The 6,702-nt window shown below is 37.0% G+C and overlaps 1 protein-coding gene across 1 annotated transcript in view; it reads left to right on the top strand.

Annotated features, from left to right (window-relative positions):
* Positions 1 to 327: 327 nt before the first annotated feature.
* Positions 328 to 6,702, top strand: part of MRVI1 (murine retrovirus integration site 1 homolog) — a 122,148-nt gene continuing 115,773 nt past the window's right edge. The window contains exon 1 of the mRNA XM_014966722.1: positions 328 to 343. The gene's annotated coding sequence lies outside the window, so the exon portion shown is untranslated. The remainder of the gene's footprint in view (positions 344 to 6,702) is intronic.

Raw genomic sequence — 6,702 nt, 5'->3', positions numbered from 1 at the left:
TCCGCCCCCCGAGGCGCCACCAGCCAATCCCAACCTGGCGCCCCTGCCTGAGGAGAAGGGCGGGCTTTGCCGCCCGGCGCGCGCGCGGCCTTGTTGCTGAGGTAACGGCGGCCTCGCGGGCGCCCCTCAGCGAGCGGCGAGGCACCGGCGGGGCCGGGCACCGGGCTCCGCCAGCCCGGGTACGGGCACGGGCACTGGCCCTGGCCCCGCCTCGGAGCACTACGTGTTGCGCTGTGTGACCTCCCGTGCGGCTGCTCACAGCGGTCTTCCGTGTGGTGGCCTCTTAAACCGCGAGCAGTCCTCCTCAGGACTGAGTGAGGGCTTACTGGGGACTTGCAGACAGGTATTAGTCCTGTTTTTACTTTCTGAGTGTTTATGAACATTTCAAGAAGAGACTTGTTTCTTCTTGCAATCTTTTTATTTCATTGAAACTTTTAATTGTGAAAATTTAAATTATTACTTTTAAACTTGGATTATCAGTGTCGAAACTTCTGATATAAATAGAAAGTAATCTATAGCAAATTGAATGTCTACTTGCGATATTTACACATTTAAAAACATCATTACCACATATAGTTGTAAGACTTTCTCAGGAATGAAAATTGGTCTTAGCTAAGCTGCTATAATAATATAATAAAAAAGGCCTTTACCTACCTGAGCACTACTCTTTGAAAGCAAAGTTCCATTTATGTTTGAGGTGTGTATGCTTAAATAAATAAGCCTCCATTTAGAACAGTTGGGTGGTGAGAGCAGGGTATTTTAGTAGCAAAGTTTCTTTACTTTTGATTGCTAGAGCAGATAACTTTTTTATTCAGGGCTTTGGGGTTTTTAGAGTAAAGACAGATATTGTTTTAGAAATCTGCAGAATGCAATTTAATTCTATTCTAACAGTGAGAACTATCACTTGTAGTCACTTGTTGATAAAGAGATACTACATTGTTGGTTTGAAGGGCTCAGTACTCTGCACCAGGGAACAGTGAGGGAACCCAGGAGCTGAGCAAGGGCTTCACCAGCTGAGACCCACCCCAGGGTACCTGAGCAGGGCAGACATTCAGCAAGTCCACAGCAACGAGGCAGGTCTGAGGTCAAACTGCAAGCACTGGTCAGTGAAGCAAGGTCTAACACAGCCTACTGGTTGCCAGCTAGGTCCTTACTGATAAGGCAAGCCTAATATCAAGGAAGAAATCAGTCCTTAGTCAAGGATCCAGATCAGGAGAGTAGCTATGACTAGTTACGGTGTAACTCTAGAACAGAACTGTGGGTTCTGGGCTGAGCTTAAATGGGGCTCCTGGGCTGTAGGCAGGGTGTCCAGGTGGGACTGATCAGGGCCATTAAAGCTTATTAATGCACTTAAGGCCCTGACATGGTACGTGTATCTTGAAGAGGTAGTAAGTAGGTGTAGTAAGATGCTGGGAGGTTTGCTTTAGAAAGTGCTAAAAATGGAGGTAATAGGTATATAAATTTTTTTGTTAGATGGTTTCATATTGTGTTAGTTCAAGAGGCTGTTGAGTTAGCTGTGTGTCTCAAACTTGTTACAGTAAGGAGTTAAAAGAGCCTGGTTTGCAGACAAGGCAAAAAGCAGGCTCTGTTAACCAAGCTTTGAGCAACATTGTGAGTATTCTTTTCCTGCAAAACTAGTTCTCTTTCTTTTTGTGAAACATAACAAGGCAGAGCTGTATGATTGGGTGGTCTTTGCTACTTTATGTTGTTTTTCTTGAAGGTGTAGTATTTCTACACACACAAAAATATTTTTATATAGCTACTAAAAAATGTATTATGTTATGTTGCTAGAATTAGTAACTTGTTTTTGTTGTTCACACTTTTACAGGACTGTATTTGCCTTACTTATCCAGTAAATATAATTATGTCCTACTGAGTTAGATGGTCACCTAAATCTAAAGAATTAGCTTACAAGTAAAAGCTTTAAGGGGTGATAGTTTGTGTTTTGCAAGCAAGTTTTGTGTTTGAAGATGGAGAGAGAATGCTTTTGTATTTAAAGTACAAAATTATGAGATGCTTATACATAAAATCATAGAATAGTTTTGGTTGGAAGAGACCTTTAAGATCATCAAGTCCAACTGTTAACCTAACACTGCCAACTTACCGCTAAACCATGTCCCTCAGGGCTACATCTACCCTTTTTTTAAATATCTCTAGGATTGATGACTCAACCATTTCCCTGGGTAGCCTGTTCCAATGTTTGATCACCCTTTCTGTGAAGAAACTTTTCCTAATATACAGTCTAGACCTCCCTGGTTAGCCAGGATTGCTGATGAATGATTGAAAGGGGCTTAGTGAGCACTTCTACAAGCTCCCTCAGAACCCTTGGGTGGATCCCATCTGGCCCCGCTGTGTGCATCTAAGTACTGTAGTAACTCATTAACCATTTTCCCTTGGATTATGAGGGGTTCATTTTGGTCATTTTATGCTTAACTGTACTACTGACTTCTTTATTAATTCCTATCTGTCAATTAATTGCTTGCTAGCCTTTATTAGCACTCTCATTTCTATTAACCACTAATTTGCTAATTTGAATTCCTAGCAACAGAAATGCTAACAGCAAAGTAACTTTGATTTTAATTTCTACCATCACCTAGTGTTAAAATCTTCTCTTGTGCCCTGTAGGCCTAAAATATGCAAGTGACTTCACAAAAAATGGTGTAACACTGGACCGATTTTAACTTCTACCATCACCTAGTGTTAAAATCTTCTCTTGTGCCCTGCAGGCCTAAAACATGCAAGTGACTTCACAAAAAATGGTGTAACTTGTTCTAAATACTCAAGTATATTCTTTGACACTTAAAGCTGTTACCTAGCACTAGCATGCCAAGCATTTGAGCTTTGTACAGGTCTTCTTCTGTTTACTATACCATTGGTTGTAGTTTGCCTGGGTTGCATAAAATGTAATATTGCTGTACTCAGGAATATTGTGGAGCTGAGGCGATATCTGCAGTTCTTTCCAGTATCCTTCCTCATGTTGGGTATAGGGAAGCATTTCTGTTTATTTTTCTGTGGATGCAGAACCTGCTCTGACCACAGTAAGGTTCATGGTTGGTTTTCAAAGGGTGATTTATTTTTTTTTTGGGAGGGGAATAGTTTTTGCACTGATAGCCTTCTACCTTCTGTGGCACTGTAGTTTTGATTAGTAGGTATAAAAGTATGATTTTAAAAACCCCAGAAGCACAGGAACAGTACAGTTTTGTTTTGCTTCGTAGAGTTTCTCTTAGAAAACTCTACAGAGGCAGCTGTAGGATGCAGGAGATTTTCATTCCATCCTCTGTGGGACTAATGCAAAATGAATAGTTTGATAAAAAGTTAGCAGACAAGTGCAATTCTATAAAGTTAACTTTTTAATGTTTAAACCCACAAAGTTTCTAAATAGAAAACTGTCAATGAACTGGTTTATAAGTATGGTATCATTATTGCCACCTTCAGGCAACAAAGAGAATAATTCGTTTTCAGAGTCACTATCCAGAATGCTGTCTGCAGAGGGTTTGGGTTGTGGAGTTGAGTTTAGCACTTTTTCTAGTCACAGCATTTTCCTATTGAAGTCATGTTTTTTCTTTGGCCTTAGTATGTTCCAACATGTCAAAAATATGCTTACATGTTCTGGGAAGCTGTGATTGATAAACACCTAATTGTTCAATGATAAATTTTATTTGAATGATAAATACCTCATGTACAAAGAGCTACTTAGCACATGCAGGTTATTTTTTCCCCCCTTCTCTTCCTGGTGAAGGCTTTTTCAGGGATTATGCAGTAGCATTACAGATTTTAAATGCACGTCAGCAATTAATAGGACAAGCGAGGATTATACATAAGACTGTAGAGGTATCAGATGACACTGCAGTGCTGAAATGTAAAGAAATCAAGTATCACTAGTTTCTAGTATAGATCATTTTTCTGTGGATGCAGAACCTGCTCTGACCACAGTAAGGTTCATGGTTGGTTTTCAAAGGGTGATTTATTTTTTTTTTGGGAGGGGAATAGTTTTTGCACTGATAGCCTTCTACCTTCTGTGGCACTGTAGTTTTGATTAGTAGGTATAAAAGTATGATTTTAAAAACCCCAGAAGCACAGGAACAGTACAGTTTTGTTTTGCTTCGTAGAGTTTCTCTTAGAAAACTCTACAGAGGCAGCTGTAGGATGCAGGAGATTTTCATTCCATCCTCTGTGGGACTAATGCAAAATGAATAGTTTGATAAAAAGTTAGCAGACAAGTGCAATTCTATAAAGTTAACTTTTTAATGTTTAAACCCACAAAGTTTCTAAATAGAAAACTGTCAATGAACTGGTTTATAAGTATGGTATCATTATTGCCACCTTCAGGCAACAAAGAGAATAATTCGTTTTCAGAGTCACTATCCAGAATGCTGTCTGCAGAGGGTTTGGGTTGTGGAGTTGAGTTTAGCACTTTTTCTAGTCACAGCATTTTCCTATTGAAGTCATGTTTTTTCTTTGGCCTTAGTATGTTCCAACATGTCAAAAATATGCTTACATGTTCTGGGAAGCTGTGATTGATAAACACCTAATTGTTCAATGATAAATTTTATTTGAATGATAAATACCTCATGTACAAAGAGCTACTTAGCACATGCAGGTTATTTTTTCCCCCCTTCTCTTCCTGGTGAAGGCTTTTTCAGGGATTATGCAGTAGCATTACAGATTTTAAATGCACGTCAGCAATTAATAGGACAAGCGAGGATTATACATAAGACTGTAGAGGTATCAGATGACACTGCAGTGCTGAAATGTAAAGAAATCAAGTATCACTAGTTTCTAGTATAGATCATTTGCTGGGAAGAATTAGTGTCTTTCAGATTTTAATCAGATTTACACCTAGAGAGAGAGAGGAATTTTTTCTTTCTTACGATGAACTCCAGAAATTTTTCCGTTCTGTACTCTGTCTCTCTTTAAAATACTTAGTTTTACAAAAGCTTGCACTTGAACAGAGCAAAAGTTTTTAAAAAGAAAAAAAAAATTGAGATGGAGACTACAGTGATTATTCTTTGCCAAAGCTTTCTTCCAGGAGGACTCCTGAGTTCTGATACCATGTTCTTGAAATGAAAGTTTTCAACACAAAGATCAAAATGACCTAACGTTTCAACAGACATATTAGGAGCTAACACAAAAACATTGTGATCTAGCATCTTCACTGTCTTTTAGTCTTTTTGATAAAATTATTTTTCATAAAATGTTTTTTTTTTGATAGGTACTTTGACATAACAGTAATTTTTAAACATCATTATTTTATTTTTCATAAAATGCTTAAAATAAAATATGCTCTCCATATTCAATGCAATGTTATTTGTGTTCTGAAAACTGAAGGTAAGAAAAGACTTCAGAATAGGTACAGAAATCAATATCTTCTGCTACTATAATTGTGCTTTTGAAAATGTTATGAAAGTAATGGAGAGACTACATCTTTAAAATATCTCCTCTTTGCTTTGTATCACTGTTAAAACAATTCATTTGGAAACCTGTGCATGGTCTCTAAAAACCAAGTTTTTAGCAGAAAGTTTAAGGAAAGGAAAACACATTATACAAGCAAGTACTTTAGTGTAGAAGTCAGTTCCAAAAATAACAATGAACACTTGTGCTGAAATTCTCAGGAAGGATGAAGCCTGAGAATCAGCCTGAAGATGAATAAAGCTTTTGGGAATATGTCAACAAATCTTCCCCTGTTTCCTGGAGGTGGCTGGTTGTTTTCAAAGTCCTTTTCATTAATGTGATTTATAATATAAACTATATACTGACTTCTATACATAGAAATTAAATAGAAAATGCAATTAATTTTGATGTCTAACATCCATAGTCTCTTCTCTGATTTACTTTTCTATGTCTCCCTTCTTTTTTTCTTCTACAGAACCCTTTCCACTTTTGTTTAAGCACTTAAAGTGACCATGTTTACACAGATCAATGCCTGAACTTTTTGTGAATAGGTCTTTGTCCTGCCAAATGAGATCTGACAGACCTGTTCAATAGCCTGTGACTGCAAATACCCCTCAATCTAGTTTAAAAAAAAAAATTAGAAGTTGATATAAATCTCTTTTGTAGCATGCAGAATTATTCTGAAAACTTAAAGGCTATTTCTAATATGCTTGAAAATATGGAGACCAAAATTCAGAAGACTGAACATCATGGATGTTGCAGAAGCTGGGTATGATTAATATTCTAGTTAGTAAATGCTTTGGAGTTCCTACATGTGTAGATGTTTTGAATATGTAAAGTTTAAGATGTAAACAGGAGACCCAAACTTGGAAATTTGAGTACTGTGTTGATTTTTTCTGAGTAAACATTTAAAACTGTTAAAAGCTTATTCCACAACCTTTTAAGATTTATTTTGACATTACTCATTTAAAAAATCAAGAAATATTTGTATTTTGAAATAAAGTATATATACATTATATATACTTTACACAGAGATATGTATTTAATGTATAATATATTTTATAATATACTGTATAAAACATTTTGTGTACACTTAAAATAATAATCTATAAGTAACTTAGCTCTTATGTCTATTTACATATCCTCAAACTTATATTTCATGGATGTTTCCTTTGACCTTTATAGAAACACTGATAGAATGCATAGCTTCAGGATGAACAGTACTCACTCTTAATCACAGTATTAATTGTCAGAGATGTTGGGACTTATTTTAAGTGTTACTTTATGTTCTCACCAGTGTATTTTCATATA

The sequence above is a fragment of the Calidris pugnax genome, unplaced genomic scaffold (genome assembly GCF_001431845.1).
Source record: "Calidris pugnax isolate Ruff unplaced genomic scaffold, ASM143184v1 scaffold26, whole genome shotgun sequence".
NCBI lineage: Eukaryota > Metazoa > Chordata > Aves > Charadriiformes > Scolopacidae > Calidris > Calidris pugnax.
This window is presented reverse-complemented; position numbering and strand designations above follow the sequence as displayed.